The sequence below is a fragment of the Strigops habroptila genome, chromosome W (genome assembly GCF_004027225.2).
Source record: "Strigops habroptila isolate Jane chromosome W, bStrHab1.2.pri, whole genome shotgun sequence".
Lineage (NCBI taxonomy): Eukaryota > Metazoa > Chordata > Aves > Psittaciformes > Psittacidae > Strigops > Strigops habroptila.
In genome coordinates this window covers 34137682-34161960 of record NC_044301.2, presented here as the reverse complement: position 1 = coordinate 34161960, position 24279 = coordinate 34137682, and the positions used below count along the sequence as shown (strand labels likewise).

At 46.3% G+C, this 24279-nt stretch overlaps 1 pseudogene; it reads left to right on the top strand.

Annotated features, from left to right (window-relative positions):
• The window catches only part of LOC115619011, a 69940-nt pseudogene that overhangs the window by 23762 nt on the left and 21899 nt on the right, over window positions 1–24279 (top strand).

Sequence of the window (24279 nt, the reverse complement as noted above, 5' to 3'; positions counted from 1 at the left end):
GTTTACTGGACTGTGTGGATCAGATGGCCTGGCACATCAGTCCCACAGAAGTATAAGGCTCTAGTAGATACCGGTGCACAGTGTACTCTGATGCCATCAAGGTATCAAGGGGTGAAACCCATTTATATTTCTGGAGTGACAGGAGGATCCCAAGCATTAACTATAGTGGAAGCAGAAATCAGCCTGACTGGGAGGAAGTGGCAAAAGCACCCCATTGTGACTGGTCCAGGGGCTCCATGCATCCTTGGCATAGACTATCTCAGGAGAGGGTACTTCAAAGACCCAAAAGGGTATAGATGGGCTTTTGGTATTGCTGCCTTGGAGACAGAGGAAATTAAGCAGCTGTCCACCTTGCCCAGTCTCTCAGAGGATCCTTCTGTTGTGGGGTTGCTGAAGGTCGAAGAACAACAAGCGCCAATTGTGACCACAACAGTGCACCGGCGGCAATATCGCACCAACCGAGACTCCTTGATTCCCATCCATAAGCTGATCCGCAGACTGGAGAGCCAAGGAGTGATCAGCAGGACCCGTTCACCCTTTAATAGCCCCATATGGCCAGTGCAAAAGTCTAATGGAGAGTGGAGACTAACAGTAGACTATCCTGGCCTGAACAAAGTCACACCACCATTGAGTGCTGCCGTACCGGACATGCTAGAACTTCAATCTGAACTGGAGTCAAAGGCAGCCAAGTGGGATGCCACAAGTGACATTGCCAATGCATTTTTCTCAATCCCTTTGGCAGCAGAATGCAGGCCACAGTTTGCTTTCACTTGGAGGGGCGTCCAGTACACTTGGAACCGACTGCCCCACGGGTGGAAACACAGCCCTACCATCTGCCATGGGTTGATCCAGACTGCACTGGAACAGGGGCAAGCTCCAGAACACCTGCAATACATTGATGACATCATCGTGTGGGGTGATACAGCGGAAGAAGTTTTTGAGAAAGGGAGGAAGATAATCCAAATCCTGCTGAAGGCCGGTTTTGCCATAAAACGGAATAAGGTCAAGGGACCTGCACAGGAGATTCAATTTTTGGGAATAAAATGGCAAGATGGACGTCGCCAGATCCCCACAGACGTGATCAACAACATAACAGCAATGTCTCCACCAACTAACAAGAAAGAAACACAAGCTTTCTTAGGTGTTGTGGGGTTCTGGAGAATGCACATCCCAAATTACAGTCTGATTGTAAGCCCTCTCTGTCACGTGACCCGGAAGAAGAATGATTTCAAATGGGGCCCTGAGCAACAACAAGCCTTTGAACAAATTAAACGAGAAATAGTTCATGCAGTAGCCCTTGGACCAGTCCAGACCGGGCCAGATGTGAAAAATGTGCTCTATACCGCAGCTGGGGAGAATGGTCCTACCTGGAGCCTCTGGCAGAAAGCTCCAGGGGAGACTCGAGGTCGACCCCTTGGCTTTTGGAGTCGGGGATATAAAGGATCCGAGGCCAGCTATACTCCCACTGAAAAAGAGATACTGGCAGCCTATGAAGGGGTTCGAGCTGCCTCAGAAGTGATTGGAACTGAAGCGCAGCTCCTCCTGGCACCCCGGTTGCCTGTGCTGGGCTGGATGTTCAAAGGCAGGGTCTCCTCTACACATCATGCAACGGATGCTACATGGAGTAAGTGGGCCGCACTAATTACACAACGAGCTCGAATAGGAAATCCCAGTCGTCCAGGAATTCTAGAAGTCATCATGGACTGGCCAGAGGGCAAAGATTTTGGGATGTCACCAGAAGAGGAGGTGATGTGTGCTGAAGAGGCCCCACCATATAATGAACTGTCAGAGAGTGAGAAGCAATATGCCTTGTTTACTGATGGGTCCTGCTGTATTGTGGGAAAGCATCAGAGATGGAAGGCAGCTGTGTGGAGTCCCCTGTGACGAGTTGCAGAAACTGCTGAAGGAGAGGGTGAATTGAGTCAGTTTGCAGAGGTGAAAGCCATCCAGCTGGCCTTGGACATTGCTGAACAAGAAAAATGGCCAGTACTTTATCTCTATACTGACTCATGGATGGTGGCAAATGCCCTGTGGGGGTGGTTGCAGCAATGGAAGCAGAGCAACTGGCAACGCAGAAGTAAAGCCATCTGGGCTGCTGCATTGTGGCAAGATATCGCTGCTCGGGTGCAGAACCTGGTGGTGAAGGTACGCCATGTAGATGCTCATGTACCCAAGAGTCGGGCCACTGAGGAACACCAGAATAACCAGCAAGTGGATAAAGCTGCTAAGATTGAAGTGGCTCAGATGGACTTAGATTGGCAACATAAGGGTGAATTATTTTTAGCCTGGTGGGCCCATGACACCTCAGGCCATCAAGGCAGAGATGCAACATATAGATGGGCTCGTGATCAAGGGGTGGACTTAACGATGGACACTATTGCCCAGGTTATTCACGAATGTGAAACATGTGCTGCAATTAAGCAATCCAAATGGTTAAAGCCTCTCTGGTATGGAGGACGATGGCCAAAGTGCAAGTATGGGGAGGCCTGGCAGATTGACTATATCACACTCCCACCGACCCACCAAGGCAAGCGCTATGTGCTTACCATGGTGGAAGCAACCACCGGCTGGCTGGAAACATACGCTGTGTCCCACGCCACTGCCCGGAACACTATCCTGGGCCTTGAGAAACAAGTTTTGTGGCGACACGGCACCCCAGAGAATTGAGTCAGACAATGGGACTCATTTCCGGAACAACCTCATAGACACTTGGGCCCAAGAGCATGGCATCGAGTGGGTATATCACATCCCCTACCATGCACCAGCCTCTGGGAAAATCAAACGGTACAATGGGCTGTTAAAAGCTACCCTGAGAGCAATGGGTGGTGGGACTTTCAAACACTGGGATACACATTTACCAAAAGCCACCTGGTTGGTCAACAGTAGGGGATCTGCCAACAGGGCTGGCCCAGCCCAATCAGAACTTTCACGTACTGTAGAGGGGGATAAAGTTCCTGTGGTGCACATAAAGAATTTGTTGGGGAAGACAGTCTGGGTTATTCCTGCTTCAGGTAAAGGCAAACCCACTCGTGGGGTTGCTTTTGCTCAGGGACCTGGATATACTTGGTGGGTAATGCGGGAAGATGGGGAAGTCCGATGTGTACCTCAAGGGGATTTGATTTTGGGGGAAAACAGCCAATGAACTCAATTGTACGCTGTTGCCTGCTCTATAACACTTTTATAGCCCACCAGCTAGATATCTTCAGGTCGCCAGCAATTGACCCTGACTTCCCTCTGATCATCACCTCAACAAAGAATGAAGTTTGATGAAACCAGACAAGCTCAGCAGTGACCAGACGAGTTCAGCGGTGTCATCAGCAGGCAACAACCCAACACTACACACCGTCCCTCCTGCCCTGAAAGACTGTTTCAAGAGATGGAGCCTGACATCATGGACTGGATGAATTCAGCAATTTTACAGGGATTGGTCCATGGACTAGGGAATGATATCTTTCTCTGTGTGTGGGTGTATATATATGTGTATATATGGGACAGGGGCGATGGTGTGTTGAGAGATGTGGGATCTGAGCATGACGTGAATGGTATGGAATAAGGGGTGGATACTGTCCTGGGTTCAGCTATAGCAGTCATTTTTCTCCTTCTTAGTAGCTGGTGCAGTGCTGTGTTTTTTAACTTTCAGCCTGGGAACAACGCTGATAAAACTGATGGTTTTAGTTGTTGCTAAGTAATGTTTATTCCAACCAAGGACTTTCTCAGTCTCATGCTTTGCCAGGGAGGAGGGGAAGCCGGGAGGAAGCAGAGACAGGACACCTGACCCAAACTGGCCAAAGGGGTATTCCATACCACAGCACGTCATGCCCAGTATAGAAACCGGGGGGAGTTACCCGGAAGGCCCAGATCACTGCTCGGGTCGGGCTTGGTATCGGTCGGCGGGTGGTGAGCAATTGTATCCTCTCCCCTTGTTATTTCACTAATCGTTATTATCATTGGTGGTAGCAGTAGTGGTTTGTATTATACCTTAGTTGCGGGACTGCTCTTATCTCAACCCGTGGGAGTTACATTCTTCCCATTCTCCTCCCCATCCCTTCGGGAGCAGGGGGAGGAAGAAGGGGGGGAGTGAGCGAGCGACTGCGTGGTTCTGAGTTACCGGCTGGGCTCAAACCACTACATTTTTTTACAATGCTATTTATGTCTTTGACTTCTGTAGTGTATTTTGACAGTTGGTCCTTCTTTCCACCCAGTGAGTCTTAATCTCCACCTGCACTGCAGCCTTCTACACCTGTATTTTAATAAAAAATCAATAACACTGGTTCCCTGTATAGCATCAGATAGTAGAGAGGATGTTGGGGAGACAAATTAATCTGTAAGCACCTGGAAGTAACTTGACTGAAACCAGAAGGGATTTGGGAGGGAGGTGAGGAACCTGCAATGTTTGTCTGGAAGAGGTTGCTCCATCTGAGTTAATGGACATGAGTATTTTAATTGGGGACAACCTGTGACTAGAAACAGCAATGAAGGCATGTAACTGGAACACTCTTGCTTTGGACACAAACACTACACTGAGGAATTGGGAGTTAATAATTTTTGTGCCATCCTTCATGCAGGCTTCTGGGATATCCTTCCTTTGAACTGCCTTTCCTGCTCTAAGAGCAACAGCTCTAAGCCCAGGTCAAGGGTCTGCTGCACCATTTACTTTATAATTGCTTGTTTTGACCTGCTCTGTGCTGCAGCTGGAGCTTCCCAGGTGAAATGGAACAAGAAAAATGCCAACTGTTTAGCAACAAGCCATGATAGGGATGTCTGAATATGAGACAAAAGGGTAAGCTGAGGGTTTTTTGAGCAGTCTGTGCATATTCATAGAATCACAGAATGGTTTGGGTTGGAAGGGACCTTAAAGCTCATCCAGTTCCGACCCCCTGCCACAGGCAGGGACACCTTCCACTAGACCAGGTTGCTCCAAGCCCCGTCCAACCTGGCCTTGAACACTGCCAGGGATGGGGCAGCCACAGCTTCTCTGGGCACCCTGTGCCAGTGTCTCACCACCCTCACAGGGAAGAACTTCTTCCTAATGTCTAATCTAAATCCACCCTCTTTCAGTTTAAAGCCATTCCCCCTCGTCCTGTTCACTACATGCCTTTGTAAAAAGTCCTTCAGAAGAGAGCATGTAGGTAGCCTCCTTCCCCAGAAACTCTGCATATTTGCATTTTGCTTTTGTTCTCATAGTACTTCACTGTTTTACTGAATATAAAGTATCATTCAGGGCTGCGCTTGGTGACTGGAATTTGCCACAGCTTCATGGGACCTTTTTAACCACTTTTGCTGAGCTATTTTCCTTTCTCCAGCAGGAGGGTGTTCTACCTCCCTTGTTAAATTGCCTCTTTTTATGCCAAAGAGCTAGATGAAATTTCAGGAGTCCTGTGCTGAGAAAGAAAATGTCTCTCCTTGCAGAAACCACTGCAGTAGAGTACTTGGCAGCTCATCTCTAAAATCCATGGTCTGGATTGGCATCCTGACAATGAGTATACACTGGCCACTTCCAGCCAGGACAACTCTTTCAAGGTAAATGTTGCTTTTGGGATTCCTGCTTGGGAGATGTCAGGATGGTGCAGCAGATCCCCTTCTACTACTGCTGAAGTCTTGAGGAGTGCTTGCCATTGGCAAGGTCTGGATCCTTATTTTTTGGTTTCTGGCCACCTGTGTGTGGTGAGCCAGGGATGTGCTTACAGAACAGGCACAGAAGTCACTGCAGGATGGGTGCACATATGTTTGCCACATATCTGTGGTGATTTGGGCAGTACTGAGGCTGAAAACAACTGCTTCTGCCTGTTGCTTGCCAGAAGGGAGCTGGCCACACATGCCAGAAGAGCCTTTTCCTCAAAATGCAGTGTTGCCAGCCTCAAACTGATTACAGAAACTTGGGGGTAAGACATATACTCCAGCCCCTGGGGTTCCCAAACTCATGTTGAACTGGGTTATCAATAAGAGACTGCCTGCAAGCATTGCTCTGCAGGGCCTTTTACTTGGAGGGGAATTGTGTGCTTTGTATGTCAGCTAAATGGAGTTCTTTCACATTTAGCTAAGCTCTGAGGCAAATGAAATTGATATGTATTCTAGCAAAGCAAAAGGTTAGGTTCTTCATTACAAAGCAGTAATAGCAGGGTGGGCCTGCCTCCAGTCTGGACTGGCACATTGGCTGGGAACCTGCAGGGTGCCTTGCAGCTCTGAAAGCCCAAGCAGGCTGCTGGTCTCCCTGCTCTAATTACTCAAGCTATGATTACTGTGAATATGACCCCAAGTCACTCATCTAAGGGATGCGGCCAGATGATGATAGCTTGATATTTGTCCTTTGGGGCCATCTCTACTGTAGTGAATGGGATTACTAATGATGCTGTGGGCACCCTGGCATGTTTTTCACTCTGTTATATCTGCAGGTCACATGGAAAACTGCAGCCTGAAAGTATAGCCAGCTGACTCCTGCCTTTGCATGTCTTTCTGTGTTTTATTTCTTTAAGTTCTGGGATTACCATCAGTCTCGGAAATACCTTAATATCCTTCCCTGCCAGGTTCTTGTCTGGAAGGCAAGATACATGGTGAGTGAGAAACTCATGCACAAAGGGACATTAAATAAAGAAGAAGTGCTGAAGGGCTTCTCACCAGTTCTACTGCTGGACATTAAGTTGATTTTTATAACCCCTCTTGGTGCTTAAAAGGCCTAAAAAAGCAACATCCACAGTGGGAGGCACTCAGGAGAAGGAATGCCTAGCACTGTGAGATCCCAGTCTTGGGCATCATCCTCCTGGGGGGTGAAGACCCAAGTACAGGTGGTTGGCTCTGGGAGCAAGAGGCTCAGAAAGTGGCTGCTGCTTTCATTGTCCCATTTTTCTGCTCAGCTCCAGTATTGGTACATGTTGCACAGAGCAATGCAATGGTGGCCTTCCCTCTCTGAGCACTTCTTCTACTCTCAAGGTTTCCAATTGTGCCACAGTGGGATCTTAAAGCATATAAAATCCATGAACTGTTGCCATTTATAAAGCAAGCACCCAGCCGTGTGAAGCTAAGGATCTTAACATCAGGCATCTCCGTTCTCTTCCCCAGATATCTGAATGTGGCCTGAAGACAATGCTGTGCCTTGAATCTTTGATCCCCTTTCCCCATTCCCATGGTGGTGGGTGCAGGACAGGGTTCTGGTCTGAGCATCGTGACCCTGAGCAGCTGCTGGGGCTCAGTCCCCAGGTAGCAGTTCTTGCAGCTCCAGGCAAATTGCAGGAAGGATCCCCTGTGAAAAGTCAATGGCGAAATCCCTTCAGCCTCCCAGCTAAAAAGTGAGGAAGCAGCAGGAGTAAATTATTAATCTTAAGTGAGCTGCATTGAATATCTTGGTATACTTCATCTTATACCTTGTAAGACAGTGGTTTTGCACAACGGTTGCTTTGGACCCTCCCAGTTTTAAGCCTGGTTCTGTTTTGGGCTGAACTCCTTTAAAACCCACATATTCTTGTTGATAGGAAAAGGGAAAAATTAGAGTATGATAACAGCAGCATAGGAGCAGGACTCCCCAAGGCTAACTGGAAGGGTGTTTCTCAAGCCTTTCAGCAATGGGCTGGTGACAGTGATGGTCCCCCAACTCTGCTGGGAGAACAGTCTCCTTCTCTGGAATGTCTTTGGCTTGAACACGCCTGTCCGCACCTTTGTGGGACATGATGATGTGGTGCTAGTTTCAGTGGAGAAAGCAGAAAGAAGGTGAGTTCAGGGCTGGATGTGCTCTCTCCCCTGCGCTGTGGCCATCAGCTAACTAGGGGTGTGGAGGCCTGGCTCCTGGTGTTGATGCTTGTGCTATCACCATGCCTTTCCTTGGAGTAGCTCCTACCCACTGTCCTGCCCCTCTTCAAGCTGCAGCTATTTTATACTTGCTTTATGGCAGCATCCACAGAAGCATTACCCTGTTGTTTCCATGCTAACAAAGTAAATTACCAAATGCTGAGTGGGTCAGCAGTGACTCTAATTGCTTCCGCTCTCCTGTGTCTATTTGTAAATGGATCTTTTGAAATAAATTGTACAAACTATTAGATGAGTGCACGCACCCTGCTCAGAGCTCCAGGCTAACCAGTTAACCCCTCAATCACTGCCTGGATCAGAAGCCTCCAGCATATCCCAGACCACAGACCCAGCAAACCCACCTTATCTGTGTGCTGGCAAAGGCAAGGGAGGAAGAGTGGGATAGAGAGACTGCTGTTAGAGTTCAGTCCTGACTACATTTTCCAGTGTAGGCAGCTAAATATAGGAGATTTCATATTAGAGGTTAGATAACCGGAGAGCACAGCTTTGTTTCCAGCACCTCAGCTGCCATTGACGGAACATGCACGGCTGGTTTGGTCTCGCTTGTGGTATGGCTTTGCAGTGTCCAGACGTCTGCCACCAGCTGTTCAGGCAATTCAGTTAAGTCACCTTCTTCTCTATACCTTGCTTTTCCTCTTTGAAGAAGAGGAGACTGATACAGAACCATGTTAGGATCTGGAGGATCAGTCTAAGCCAGCTTGTGAATGAACATTCAAGCAAGCTTGAACCACAGTTGTGTGTCTTAGCTAATAGCTACATATCCAAGGCTGGAAGTCGTGTTCAACTCAAGCAAGATAGATTAATCATGCAAGCATTCCAAGTCCGCTTCAATGCAGAGACAACCAAGATAGCAGAGTGTCCTGGGTTCAGCTGTAACAGTTATTTTCCTCCTTCTTAGTAGCTGGTGCAGTGCTGTGTTTTTTACTTTAGCCTGAGAACAGTGCTGATAACACACCGGTGTTTTTAATTGTTGCTAAGTAATGCTTACCCCAATCAAGGACTTTTCAGTCTCATGCTCTGCCAGTGAGGAGGGGCATGGGAAGCCGGGAGGAAGCAGAGACAGGACACCTGACCCAAACTAGCCAAAGGGGTATTCCATACCACAGCACATCATGCCCAGTATGTAAACTGGGGCGAGTTACCCAGAAGGCCCAGGTCGCTGCTCGGGTCAGGCTGGGTATTGGTTGGCTGGTGGTGAGCAATTGTATTGGGCATCACTTGTGTTTATTGTTTTCCTTTTCCCCTTTTAGTTTTATTTTCTCTCCCCTTGTTATTTCCCTTATCATTATGGTTATTGGTGGTAGCAGTAGTGGTTTTGTATTATACCTTAGTTACAGGACTGTTCTTATCTCAACCCATGGGATTTACGTTCTTTTGATTCTCCTCCCCATCCTTCCGGGAGTGGGGGGGGGAAGAAGTGGGGGAGTGAGCAAGCGGCTGCATGGTTCTGAGTTACCGGCTGGGCTTAAACCATAATAGGTTTTTTTGGCACCCAATGTGGGGCACAAAGGGTTGAGATAACAACAGATCTGACCGGAGTGTGTCAAAACATATTTGTGATAAGCATTCATTGTTTCGGATTGATAGTCAGTTGTCACAATGTTGATTTATTGGCTCTCAGAGTTGTTGTGCTTGATCTCAGAGTTTCAGTATGTCATACCTTACTTAAAGACAGTATTTGCTGTTTTAGCGTTTATTGGCTGGGGGGCCTGGGCTAAGGTTCTTGTTTCGTTGTACTTTATGGTAGTGACTTGTAATACAGTAGAATCATTGATCATGAAACTGGTCTGGTATATGTTCTCAGCGTGGCTATCACCTCTATACTATGCGAGGCATGTAATGGGAATTTTTAACAATTACACATCTTTGTTTCTCCTTCCCTCGGGGGGTCAACCTATGGAGGAGACACTCCCTCATACCCTCTGTTCCCCCACCAGGCTATTTACAGTAGAAGTAGATTCTGGGAATGTTAAATATCCTTTCAATGCCCTTGAAAGCATCCTGCTCCTTTTGCTGGGAACCAGCATGTTGCTGAATATGCTCTTTGTGTTTTGCTTACAGCCATACCACCCTGAGAACACCTGATCTCGTATGATCTCAGACGCTAAGCAGGGTTGGGCTTGGGTCTTGTCTAAGGTTAAATGACAATTTAAGAGGACCACCAAGAGATCTTCCCTGAGGCTGGACAGTTGGAGTGGCAGGGTGTGTGGGATTATATGGGCAAGCACCTGGGCCAGTGGGCCCCTCCAGTGCTTTGGAACTTCACTCCTGAACAAATGCAAAATCCAGAAAAATTAGCAGAACACTTAGACAAGGCGTGCTGTCGTTCTGGTTATACCAGAGAGGGACAACTCGCTGCAACGTGCTGGGGCTTGGCCTATGCCTACAGAGCCCTGTTCTGTAAGGAGCAGGAACAAGATGTCTCTGGATCTGATGGCAAAGTAACAGACAACGCAGCTACTTAAACCCCAAGCACTGTAGCTACCCCAACTCCAGCGACAAGCACTGCAGCTGCTCAAACCCTGACAACAGACACTGCAGCCACTCCAACCCCAGTGACAGACACTGCAGCCACTCCAACCCCAGTGACAGACACTGCAGCTGAACCAAAGGATCAATCCATGCCAGTATCAGTTGCCTCTATTAGCAAGAGGAAAAGCAAACAAAAGGCACAAGAAACAACTCATGCAGTGAATGAAGATGAAGACTCAGTGTGCGAACTAGAGGGGGTGACATCCGAATGAGAGGAATTAGTACAGGAATCAGAGGAAGAAGAGGTGACTTCTTGATCCCTGACCTTGACTGAGTTGTGGAATATGCAAAAAGATTTCACCCGTCTTCCAGGGGAGCACATTGTCACCTGGTTGCTCCAATGCTGGGACAATGGGGCCGATGGTCATGAACTAGAAGGTAGGGAAGCCAAGCAGCTGGGATCACTTGCTAGGGAAGGGGGAATTGACAAAGCGATTGCAAAAGAGAAATGAATGCTCAGCCTCTGGAGGCAGCTCTTGGCAGCTGTGAAGGAAAGGTTTCCCTACAAGGACGATGTTATGTCACCCAAGCAAGTGGACCACAATAGAGAAAAGCCTCCACTACATTTAGCCATTAATTCGCTACAGGAATTAGCCATTCTAGAGATGATCTGTCATAGGCTGGATGCCGGGAATGCACCTGTAGATCCAGATGAAGTCGAATGTACACGACGCATGTAGTGGAAACTTACACGGAGTGCGCCATCATCATATGCCCACTCATTGGCATCAAGGAGCTGGAGTGAGGTAGCACTACCAGCAGTGGATCAAGTGAGTCATCAGCTCTGGGAGTTTGAAGACAATCTCACCCCTTCCATCATTTCAGCTGTGGAAAAACTGTCCCTAATTATGCATGTGCTTTCTTGCTGAGTGGGGGTCTCTGGTGGTCCTCGATAGTCTTCCTCACTGTGTTTACTGAATGACCTCAGTGCTTGCGCACACTCGCAAGGTCCTAGTGCTGAGTTAGCAGTTGGTATGTCCTTGCTTCTGTTCTGTTCCAGTCTTGCTCCGCATTGGGTGCCACTCTGCTATCTTGAAGGCTGGCATCCTTGGTCTTATTTAGTGTCTCCTTACTTGTTATCAGTCCTGTGATGTTCCTTTCCCCATCATCAGAACATTCCTTTCTCTCTACGTGTTAGCAAGTTAGAGCAGTTTGCTGTATTTTACTGTTAGTTTAAAGCCACACACACTATTGTTAGTTGAAATCTACAATTTAAACCTACATTTCCCCCCTTTGAGACTTATAGGATATACATATATCCTGTAAGTCTCATTCTATACCCTTTACCCATATTGGATTCTAATACACCATTGTGACCAGCAAGTACAAAACCAAATCATGATACATGCAAGGATACAGACACAAATTATTACTATAATGATCACAAACAAGGTTTTTAACCATATCAAATTTGGTAGCCAAGAAGTAAGTCCATGCCATAATTCTTCAAATCCCCAGTTAGTATCATCTCTAACAGCCTGATGTAAGATCTTTGTCTGCTTCCAGATTTCTGCTAGATCTGTGGATATTCTGCCACTCTGGTCTATGTATGTGCCAAGAGCCATATGGTTCTGCAATGTTACCTGGGATAGGCTGGATACCTCAATCTGTAATGCCTGTATAGCATCCGGGAGTACAATACCCAACGTACATGTTCCTGTCCATCCTGGGGGAAGGGCTTTTCTAAACCACCCTTTCCCTTCTGGAGCATTCCAATAGCCAGTTTGGGGTCCCTTAATCTGGAGTTGCGTTGTCCAGCTACAGTCTGGGTAATGTCCTACCAAGATATTACCAGAGCTAAGAGTTTTACCCAGTGCCAGCAGGTATTGTCTGAGATCCTGTTTTCCCTGCAAGGACATATCACCAGGAACAAAAGGCACTTGTTAAGGCAGCCCATACATCAGTTCATATGGACTCACATGATTCCTTCCTGGCTGTATTCATATCCTTAACAAAGCAATTGGTAGGGCTTGTAACCAAGTTAAACAAGTTTCTTGAATCATAACTTAAGTGTCCGATTCATACATCTCACTTTCCCACTAGCCTGAGGTCTATATAGGGTATACAGATCCCACTTGATTCCCAAACACTCTCCCACTTTCCTAACTACTTCTGTAACAAAGTGCAGACCACTATCCAAGGACAAGCCTGCTGGTACACCATATCGGGGTATTATTTGATTCAAAAAATGTTTTACTATTTCATGAGCCATGTTGGTGCAACAAGGAAAAGCCCCCCGCCAACCAGAAAACATATCTATTAGTACCTATATATATATATATATAACTTGAGCCCATTGTGCTGTAGCAATTTTGTAAAGTCCACTTGCTAATAGTCTCCTGGACAATTGTCTTTGTTGTTCCAGGTGGGGGTCTCTTAGCATGGTAAACAAGGTTCACACTTCTTTAGAACACTTATAATTCCAGCCATTTGCATAGTCAGAACTTGGAGCTTTAAAGCCTCAGTCATTGATTCTGTTCCCCCATGAGTTGCCGGGTGTTTTAAGAGGCTGGGGAATTATTACTTGCCTGTTTGGTGTAACCCACCATCCTTCATCATTCTTCTTGGCTCCTAATAGACTAGGTAGTTTCTCATCCTCTGTTTGATAACTTGGAACTTCATTATCCAAGCACTGGTACTTATGAGGCAATATTAATAAAAGGTCCCCACCCACAGCTTCTTTGGCTGCTTTGTCAGCAACGTGATTATCAATATTCACTGGAGTGTTATCAAATTGATGTGTCTTAAAAGCACCGTCTCAGTAGCGCCATCAGCTTGGCTTTCTGTGCTGATGTGTTGGGGGGGCAGGGCTTTAGCCTTTGTTATTTCATGTTTGGTTACCACAGTGTATCCTGCTCTCCAGTTTGCATTTTTCATAAAGCTGCTACCATCCACAAACAGTTCGTAGTCCACATCCTTCAGGGATGTATCTTGCAGGTCAGTATGACTGGAATACACCTGCTCAATAGTCTGTAAACAGTTGTGAGTCAGCTTTCCTGCTTCTGGATCTATTGTCAAAACCACTGCTGGGTTCAAAAGGTTAGTTACTTTCAATTCTATGTCCTCCTGTTCTAAAAGCACAGCCTGATACTTTAACAGCCTGCTTGGGGAAAGCCAATGACTGCTTTTTTGTTCCAGAATGGTTGTTACCAATTGAAGTACAAATACAGTCCATTTTTGTCCCAAAGTATTCGGTAAAATTTTCTATTAGAGGCTCTAGTTCCTTTTCTTGCTTCCAGTTTTATAGGATATTGTTTCTGTCTTACTGGTCTGACATTTGGTTTCAGATGAATAGTTATTGCTTCTGCATTTCGTGATTGTCCCGGTACTCCAGCAGCCCATACTAGTGGGGTGACACTGTTTTCTCCACTTTCTCTGGTATATCTGGCTCAGTGGCTGGTTTCTGTAACACAAAAACTCAGACCTCCACAGCCTTTTCATCAGGAATATGTATCTGAATTTCCTTTCTTTAAACGCAATTTATGCATGTAGTTTACTCAGTATATCTCTATCCAATAACAGCACGGGGCACTCAGGCATGGAAAGAAATTGATGGGTCAACATCTGTTTGCCAATTTTAAAATTTAAAGGTTGAGAGAAAGGCAAGGTTCCTGTCCACACTGTGGCACCAATGACTGAAGCTGTTTGTTTGCTTAATTGCCCTTTACAAGTATTTATAACAGAATAAGTAGCTTCTGTTTCTACAAGAAATTTTACCTTATCATTCCCCAACCTAACTGTAACCAGGGGCTCTGTTGGGGAGGGTTTTGAATCTTCCCCCAGTCCTCCTCAATCTTCATCTGAAGTAATAATTTCCTCTGCCTGTCCTGACATTCCACTAAATCTCCAGTGTTTATTTTGATTCTGAGGGCATTCTCTCTTCCAGTGCAACCCGTGGAGTCTGTTCACAAACCTTTCCATGTAATCCTTCTTTCTGACCCTTTCCTGGTTTCATGGGTGAGAGCTACAGCCAACAATTATTTTTGATTTTGTTTATTAAACATTCGGTTTTACTCTGGAGCTTACCTTATGCCCCCACATATACAATAACAGATTCCTAGTTGAAACCCGACACGCTATAACCCACAATACACAATATTGTATTATATCAACCAACAATATTAATAATCGGGGACTTGAACCCCTTTCCACCACCATTTTGGGGAACTTGCACCAGAGCAATGGTGGTCCGATTGTGATAGGTCTCCTAGGCCACATTCATTATTTTTCCTAAATCATATTGCTCCTCCCCCTTAAGCTTTTGTACCTATTTCCTTATATCTTCCATGGCTTGACCTTTTATTAAATGGCCTAATTCTCTCCTTCCTTCCTCTGATTCAGGATCAATAGTAGTATATTTACACATCGCCTCTTTTAATCTTTCCACGAATCCAGAAGGTGATTCATTTATATCTTAGAATCATAGAATAGTTAGGGTTGGAAAGGACCTTAAGATCATTTAGTTCCAACCGCCCTGCCATGGGCTGGTGTGGCATATGAAAGGCACGGACTCAAAGCATCTTCATGCAGCGAATCACTTTATTGCCTATTGCTCTAGCTTTTATACCATTCTAGCAAAAGCTATCTTTAGCCTATTGCTCTAACTCTTTGTTGTGGTTTAAGCCCATCCAGTAACTCGGAACCACGCAGTCACTCGCTCACTCTCCCCCTCTTCTACCTCCCCCTGCTCCCGGAGGGATGGGGAGGAGAATCGGAAGAATGTAACTCCCACGGGTTAAGAGCAGTCCAGTAACTAAGCCTAAGGTATAATACAAAACCACTACTCCTACCACTAATAATAATAATGATAAGGGAAATAACAAGGGGAGAGGATACAATTGCTCATCATCTGCCGACTGATACCCAGCCTGACCCGAGCAGTGATCTGGGCCTTCCGGGTAACTCTCCCCGGTTTATATACTGGGCATGACGTGCTGTGGTATGGAATACCCCTTTGGCTAGTTTGGGTCAGGTGTCCTGTCTCTGCTTCCTCCCGGCTTCCCCTCCTCCCTGGCAGAGCATGAGACTGAGAAAGTCCTTGGTCAGAGTAAACATTACTTAGCAACAACTAAAAACATCGGTGTTATCAGCGTTGTTCCCAGGCTGAAAGTTAAAAAACACAGCACTGCACCAGCTACTAAGAAGGAGAAAAATGACTGCTATAGCTGAACCCAGGACACTCTTATCCCAAGCTATTTTATCACATCATGTTTACTTCCTGGTTTACAGTTTTGTTTTTTCAACATTCTTCGTCGTTTCACAAACAGTCCCAAATAACCAGTTCCTTATCTTTCTGTTCTCCTGCTCCTGGCCAGCTGGGTTGCTCTGCTTGATTGCACAATGTACTTTGTTTCTTCTTTAACTCTTTCTGCCAAGCAGTTACTTCTCTTTGGCAATAATGAAATAGTTTCCATCCTCTCCTACATCTCCCCCTTCTTTATTTATCTGCGAAAGGGCAAGGTTCGCATATAACTGTGTGACCATAACCTGATTCATACTTCGTTCGATTGATCGTTGAACACAAGAAAAAAGACAAGGAAGACATAAGGCAATCATTAATACAGCAATTAGAGCTATTAAAATAAACCCTGTGATATTTTTAACCCACGATCCAAAATTCCCGAGCCATGAAAACAGACCAAAAGCGTCCCACCCCTGATTTAGCTGCAAGTATGAATCGATTCTGAGTGGTCACTTAGATTCATGCAACACATCCCATCAAAATCCTCGCACCCATGTTTAAATAACAGACACAATCACGCTCTTGCTCAGCCTCCTCCATGTGCGTGTGCTCATTAATTTTATCAAATGTACAAGGCCCCCCAACTGCTCTACCGACTGAGCTAGCCATTACGATTTAAAAAGTTCAAGACGAATGTGGCTTTCCATAGTCTATCTTGTGGGGAGTCTTGATCCCAGCTCCCCCTTTTTTTTTTTTAGTTAACGTGTCTGAGAGAGCCTGGTGTGGCCGAGAGACAACTGGGCACGCCACCGCTACCCCAATGTCCCCTCGCTTAAGAGCTTCCCGCCTGCAGTCCTGCCATCGGTCCTCCGGATCCCACCCCTGCTTCCCTGTAAATGTCTGCAACTCAGCAGGAGGAGGAAACAAGTCCAGCTCCTTCTCCAGATCTACAAAACCAGGATCAAAGGGGTCCATAAGGTCGTTAGGATCATCAGGGTTATCAGGGTCATCACCCGACTCAGCCGTTTCTGACAGAGGTGCTTGCGCGGCGAGGATCATCGTGGTCAGTGGTGAGGACTGCGACAACAAAGGAGGCGCAGACGGGGAGACAGAAGGGGGCACGGGGGGAGGGCAGCTGTTGATGAGGCTTCAGGAGATTTTACCCCCTCACGAGCATCGGTAGCTTCCTTAGACATGACGGCATCAGAGGCAGCGCTGGTCTGTACCTGGTGAAGAGTGGCCAGGATCTGCCACCAGGTTGTCAAATGCTTCCCTGCTGTGGGGTCCCCGTTTGAAGCAGCATCATGCAGCCGTTTACCAACAATTTGCCAAGCCGGGATTTGGAAAGTGCCACCAGCTGGAAAGTCAGGCACTTTATCAGGGATCCATTCTAACAAAGTCACAAGCTGCGGACCCGATACGGGCCGATGCTGAGTTTCAAGCAGACGGCGCATTACTTCCAGGCTGTGCTGCTGATCTCAGGATAACTGTGATGGTGTTCCCATCATGTTCTCAGCCACTTACCTTCTGTCCTGCAGAATGGTAATTATGGTGCACCTCGAGCTTCCTTTCAGCTCCATCTCTCGAGCTTCCTTTCAGCTCCGACTCTCAAGCTTCCTTTCAGCTCCGACTCTCGAGCTTCCTTTCAGCTCCGTTTCTTGAGCTTCCTTTCAGCTCCGACTCTCGAGCTTCCTTTCAGCTCTGTTTCTTGAGCTTCATTTCAGTTCCGACTCTCGAGCTTCCTTTCAGCTCCGACTCTCAAGCTTCCTTTCAGCTCCGACTCTCGAGCTTCCTTTCAGCTCCATTTCTTGAGCTTCCTTTCAGCTCCGTCTCTTGAGCTTACTTTCAGCTCCGTCTCTCAAGCTTCCTTTCAGCTCCGTCTCTCGAGCTTCCTTTCAGCTCCATCTCTCGAGCTTCCTTTCAGCTCCGACTCTCGAGCTTCCTTTCAGCTCTGACTCTCGAGCTTCCTTTCAGCTCCGACTCTCGAGCTTCCTTTCAGCTCCGACTCTCCAGCTCCCTTTCAGCTCCGACTCTCCAGCTCCCTTTCAGCTCCGACTCTCGAGCTCCCTTTTTCAGCTCCGTTTCTCGAGCTTCCTTTCAGCTCCGTTTCTCGAGCTTCCTTTCAGCTCCGTTTCTTGAGCTCCCTTTCAGCTCCGTTTCTTGAGCTCCCTTTCAGCTCCATCTCTTGAGCTTCCTTTCAGCTCCATTTCTCGAGCTTCCTTTCAGCTCCGTCTCTTGAGCTTCCTTTCAGCTCCGTTTCTCGAGCTTCCTTTCAGCTCCGTCTCTTGAGCTTCCTTTCAGCTCCGTTTCTCGAGCTTCCTTTCAGCTCCGTCTCTTGAGCTTCCTTTCAGCTCCGTTTCTCGAGCTTCCTTTCAGCTCCGTCTCTTGAGCTTCCTTTCAGCTCCGTCTCTTGAGCTTCCTTTCAGCTCCGTTTCTCGAGCTTCCTTTCAGCTCCGTCTCTTGAGCTTCCTTTCAGCTCCGTTTCTCGAGCTTCCTTTCAGCTCCGTCTCTTGAGCTTACTTTCAGCTCTGTTTCTCAAGCTTCCTTTCAGCTACATTCATTCAGCTGAGCTACGCCACCGGTACAGCCATTGCTGTCTCTTTAAGTCCCTGTTTGGGCACCATTTGTGGCGTATGAAAGTCATGGACTCAAAGCATCTTCATGCAGCGAATCACTTTATTGCCTATTCCTCTGGCTTTTATACCATTCTAGCAAAAGCTATCTTTAGCCTATTGCTCCAACTCTTATACCAAGCTATTTTATCACATCATGTTTACTTCCTGATTTACAGTTTTGTTTTTTCAACATTCTTTGTCGTTTCACAAACAGTCCCAAATAACCAGTTCCTTATCTTTCTGTTCTCCTGCTCCTGTCCAGATGGGTTGCTCTGCTTGATTGCACAATGTACTTTGTTTCTTCTTTAACTCTTTCTTCTCCAGCCAAGCAGTTACTTCTCTTTGGCAATAATCAAATAGTTTCCATCCTCTCCCACAGGCAGGGACACCACACACTAACTCATGTTGCCCAAGACTCTGTCCAACCTAGCCTTGAATGCTGCCAGGGATGGAGCATTCACAACTTCCTTAGACCAGTTCACTGCCTTGAGGGCCGCATTCCTAATACGGAATAAAATCCACCACTGATGTTGTTTCAAAGCCTGCCTGTCCTGGTCCCAATTAGGGTCCCAGTTAGGATTGGCAGTAGGTACGTGAAGATTCAGTATACCTGCCAGTGTGCCTGACATTATTTGTTGCACTACTGCGGTCTGAGCCGTATGAATAATCATATCCCTGTCAACACTCTTGAAAGCATGATGCATAATTACCAGCCACTTGTTTCCAAATATTCAAATCTATAATGGTAAAGGGAATCTTTATCGTGACTGGACCATCATTGCCCACAGCTTGTCTTAAAGACACAATCACAGTTTCCCCTTGTTTTCCCTAGTTCACCCTGCTATAGGGCTAAATCCTTCAGCCCCCTCTAACATCTCTCTTTTCAGTGCCTGTGCCTGTGCTTGTGCTTGATTCTCATTGTCAGCACCTTTGGCCCTGTTATTCACAATACCCCTTCTCCAGGGGGCAACCATCAAATTCAAATTGTCCTATGCTGCACAAAGAGCAACAGCATTTAAGCGAATTTTACTATCTTTCTCTAAGGACAATGCTCACAGGTCCTGAGGTGCAAGATTAAAACCACAATTCTTTTGCCATTCCCAATGATTTCTCAAAGTGAAAAACATTTCCGTGTAAGCTACTTCATCCCCCTTTCCTTCTCGTCTCAAGAATAACATCAATTGTAACAAAGTATTATAATTAATTGTGCTGTTCACAGGCCACTTTTCCCCAAAATCCAGTTTGTACAACAGCCACCATTGATTATAGTATTTTACCAGAGTCTCCCGAGTAACCGAGCCACCCAGGGGTCCACCACTTTTTGTTTCGAAGTCTCCCGAGTGACTGAGCCACTCGGGGGTTCACCGATTTGTTTCCAGTGTTGCAAAATGCAACCCAATGGGGATTTCTTCAAACCCACCCCCCCCCCCCATGGAGGCAGTGGTCCTGACCTCCACCCACATTCCAGAGTGTTGCAAAATGCAACCCAGCAGGGACCTTTGCAGGTGATTCATAGAACTCGTTAAAAACTCATCAACAAAGTTTTAAGTTGACAAGCAGGTATTCTTTATTGCGGCGCTGGAGAACACGGGGGATAGCTCCTCCTAGCGTGTTCTGTCCGAGCATCAACCAAACCATGATTATATTGTTGTTAGTCATACATATTCATTATATTGTATACATATTCATGAAGTTGTTTATACATGACATCACATTCCTAGAACATTCTTCCCGCATGCGCACTTTATTATGGTAGTGGTCTTTGGTGGTCGTGTCTTCATCATCCTCCTCTTCATCACCTTATCTTTTCCTTGAATTCTTGTTCTGGTAGTCTTTGAGGTCTGCGCAGTAGATAAGTGCTTACGCCAGTTTAATTAGTTCAGTAACACTGCTGACATGAGTGATTTCTTCTCGTCCTTCTACTTATCAGTTAACTTAGCTACAGCACATCCTGAACATCTGCTAGTTTCAGACACTTTATCTACAGCCCTTATTTTGCTTACAATAAATTTTATACGAAGGTCATGAGGTTCAAAAACTATGTCAGCTACAACAATTTATCTTATACAATGATCCTTATTATGTTCTTTTGGTTGGGCTTTTTAGGTTTGGAAAGTTTTGTTGTTACGTACAAAGCCACCAAGCTTAATATTACTTAAAACTGAATTTTTTTTTATTTACTATTTTGGACTTCCTCGTCTCAGCAGGACTCTCCCTTTGGAGGCAGTGGTACCCCTGATCCTGACCTCCACCCAGATACTGGAGTCCAGACAGCCAGAACCAGACTAACCTTACCCACTGCACAGGGCATCCCCTGCGACTAACAGGGTAAGGGACCAAAAGAATGCCTTTTTAAAGAAATAAAATCAGGGATCTTACTGAGGTCCCGAGTCAGTCTGGGGATCTGTGGTTCCTTTCAGGGAAATTCCCCGACACCAGCGTGAAGGTCCCAGAGACTCCCCAGATCTGCGGGAAACATGGCAGAAGGTCCCTGTTCGGGCGCTAAATTGTTACCGCAAAAGTCGGTCGGAGAAACTCTCTAGGACTCAATTTGGAGTTTTAGAAAGCAGCATTCTTTATCGCAGCGCTGGGCGCACACATGAATCGTTTCACAAAGGTGAGCGCACCCCTTACTTGCCGGCGGCAGCAGCTGTATATTTAGCAAACTCATGCATATTCACAGCTTTTCCAGGGGATGATTTACATATTCATGAGATCTCCAGGAACTGATTGTAATATTTGCATCCTAATTGCACATGCGCTTTCTTGCTGAGTGGGGGTCACTGGTGGTTGCCGATAGTCTTCCTCACTGTGTTTACTGAATGACCTCAGTGCTTGCGCATGCTCGCAAGGTCCTAGTGCTGAGTTAGCAGCTGGTATGTCCTTGCTTCTGTTCTGTTCCAGTCTCGCTCCACGCTGGGTGCCACTCTGCTATCTTGAAGGCTGGCATTCTTGGTCTTATTTAGTGTCTCCTTAGTTCTTATCAGTCCTGTGATGTTCCTTCCCCCGTCAGATAAACATTCCTTTCTCTCTACGTGTTAGCAAGTTAGAACAGTTTGCTGTATTTTACTATGTTAGTTTAGAGCCACACATGCTATTGTTAGTTTAAACCTGTGATTTAAGCCTACACAGTCATGTCCAGGTTTCCAGCAATGTGTACAATGCAAAGATCATCCTTAAAAAACAGGTTAAGGTCTGAGTAAGAGCTATTAAGTTTCACCGAGCTCTTTCACAGATGCAAGCATGCCTCCTCCACACCTCACTACATCCCAGTTTGAGCATGTTTTGAAAGCTGCTTTTCACAGAGTCCTCACTGAATTCCCAGAAAAACAGAGTGGTATTGCATTGAATAGGCTCAGTGAAACCTGCTAAGTCCTGAAACTCTTGCAAGAGTGGGTGGCTGAAGACACCTGAGATGCTGACAAATGGGGTAAGGCTTGTGAGAGAGTGCTCTGGAGTGGCTTCAGATGGCTACGGTTATCCTGTTGAGAACCATACAAGCTGCAATGGTTTCTCTGTATTGCCAAACATCACCTCACTTGCCTCTGGAGTATCAGTGCTTGACAAGTTCTGGTGAAGAGTTAAAGCATGAGTATGTACCTGCTCATTTTCTCTTACTGTCTTTAACATTCTGTAAGCCACTTGAGATAGTGCTTTTAAGACAATCAACAAAACATGCTCTTTAATGGGTTTGCAGGGAGTGCATTTGAGTTCAAAAAATGTGGTTGTCTACTTGAGGTTTAAAAGCCCTCAGGGTAATGGATAGGCACCCAGTCCCTTGACTGATACCTTAAATTACCAGGTTTCATTGTGTAACCCACCCCTAAGTAATCTGCTCCTCGCTGTGTGATCTTTATGCCATGTCCTGTCTCTTCAGGGTACCTGGTGTATTTCACGAGACCCATGACCATGTACTGTGCGGTGTCCCCGATGGAGCCCGCACCCAGGTGAGTACTAGTGTCACATTTGAGGTGTGCTGCTGTCATGGGTGGGAAAATAGATTAGTTCCTATGCTGGAGTTACTGACCTCTAGTGTTAGCTGTGCCCTCGACACAGAGAACCTGGTCCTTTACAGCACTGCCCTCAACTGAGACTCCTTTCAAAACACCTGAAACATTGTTAGCAGCTTGTTAATGGAGATGTTGGTGTGAGCCTCCAGGGCAGTTTGGTGGGTGAAAGCTCCTGAAAGTGTATTCTCTTGTTTCCAGGTCCCTGTCAGCTTTATCAGTGTACCATAGTGGCCTCGTTACTCCAATGAAGATCCGCACAGAGACTCCAGGCAATCTGCATTTGTACAGCAGGAGTCCAACATGCAGCGAGGAGCAGGTCTCCTTCTACTACAAAGAGAGGGTATGTACCAGACCAAAAAGCCTTTCCTAACACTTCAGCTTTTGTGATCTGTATTCCTTTCATATAGCTGTGAGCATTGCTAGTAACAGAAGCTTCATATTCCTCTGAGGAAGGCATCTTTTTACAGGCAGCTCTGTAAAAACGTCACATGGATTTATCTCCTATTAGTAACTGATCCTCTCTAGCATTTGACCTGCTTATTTTGATATTTCTCTACACTGACCATCACAGCTTCCTTCAGTGCATTACACGGTCTCCCTTTGCATTATGTAGAGTTAAAATCTCACACTTAAGTTGTAGCCTCCAGGTAAATACATATAGGCAACTCTGCTGTTCTCTGTACTTCCTGATGTATATAACTACAAAGGATTGTGGCTCTCTGCAGCTAACTGACAACTTCTCCTAGATTATGGGGTATATTGGGTTATTTCTATTACAGGTGTCTCTTTCAGGGATATGTGCCCCTTTGGACTTTTTTAAAACAAAAATCATTCCTACGTGATTCTTCAAAGATCTTCCAATCCACATACTTCTGGCTTAGGTGTAGGTCTTGCTGTCATTGCTGTTTACAAGCAAGGCTTTGGCGGAGAGTGGGATTGTTTCCTTCAGGGACATAGGGGGTGAGGAAGACCTGTTGGTAATCATAAGGTGACCGTAGGGTAGTTCTGAAGCAGCTGAGAGCCTCACGTGCCTGGAGCAGATGCTGGGGAGTAATAGGCTGTGCAGCTTGCTCAGAAACCAGCTCTCTGCTTCGGCAGGGGGTGAAGTGGCTTGCAGAAATACAGTAAGCTTCCACTGAGAGCCTGAGAACTGGGGCTTTCGAGTAGTTTGCCCATTGTCCATGCTGAGGGCACTAATCTGCAGCAATGGAGAGCTTCCAGGTACCCCAAGGAAAGCTGAGAGCTGTCTGCGCTCTGCTGCAGTGGAACTTGGGAACTCCTGTCCCGGGAGCAGAGGGAAAGTCAGAGCCTTGAGTTCTCATCCTTCCTTGGCACCAAAAGAGGTCTTGATTTTCCAGCAGTGCTCAACATGACAGCTGACCTCTCTGGGACTGTGTCCTGCTTACATGATATGAGTTAGTCACTACACTTTCTAGCCATGGGGACACCCTCTGTCTCTGGAAGAGAAAATGGTTCTGCCTGGTATAATTACAGCCTGTTCTGGTCTTTGCAGGAGAGTTTATTTAAAGAGCTACCTCTGTCCTCTGCAGCGTGCTTGTCTCTGACATGCAGCTCTCTAAGATGACAGACAAGGCTAAAAATAACATGTGGAAGCAGCATGGTGCAATTTCACATGACCTGTCTCCTGTTCTGGGTTTAGCTGTAACAGTGGGATTTACATTCTTTCGATTCTCCTCCCCATCCCTCCGGGAGTAGGGGGGAGTGAGCAAGCAGCTGCGTGGTTCTGAGTTACCAGCTGGGCTTAAACCACGACATCTCCTCAGCCCTTGTATTGATGGCAACAAGATTTGTGTCATGGGGAAGAAAATGGAGAGAGCGTTGTGTAGCCAAGCTCTCTCCTCACATGCTGGATTGGAAGAAGTGTAAGGGCCCTAGCAGGGAGCTAGCTCAAATGTTCTTGCAGATGAAATAGTTTAAAAAACAAAATAAAACTCGCCTTTTGGCAAAGGTTTTCTGATTCTTCAGGAGTTAATGCCATGGCCTCTGTTAGATCAACGCTACATATTTTTATGTCATTTCATTGTGAGGTTTTTTAAAAGCCCAGACTAAGTATAGTTAACTCCTTGCTCTCAAGCTTGGATTTTATATTTGCATTAAAATAGAAGTTGAAATGGGTGTTAAA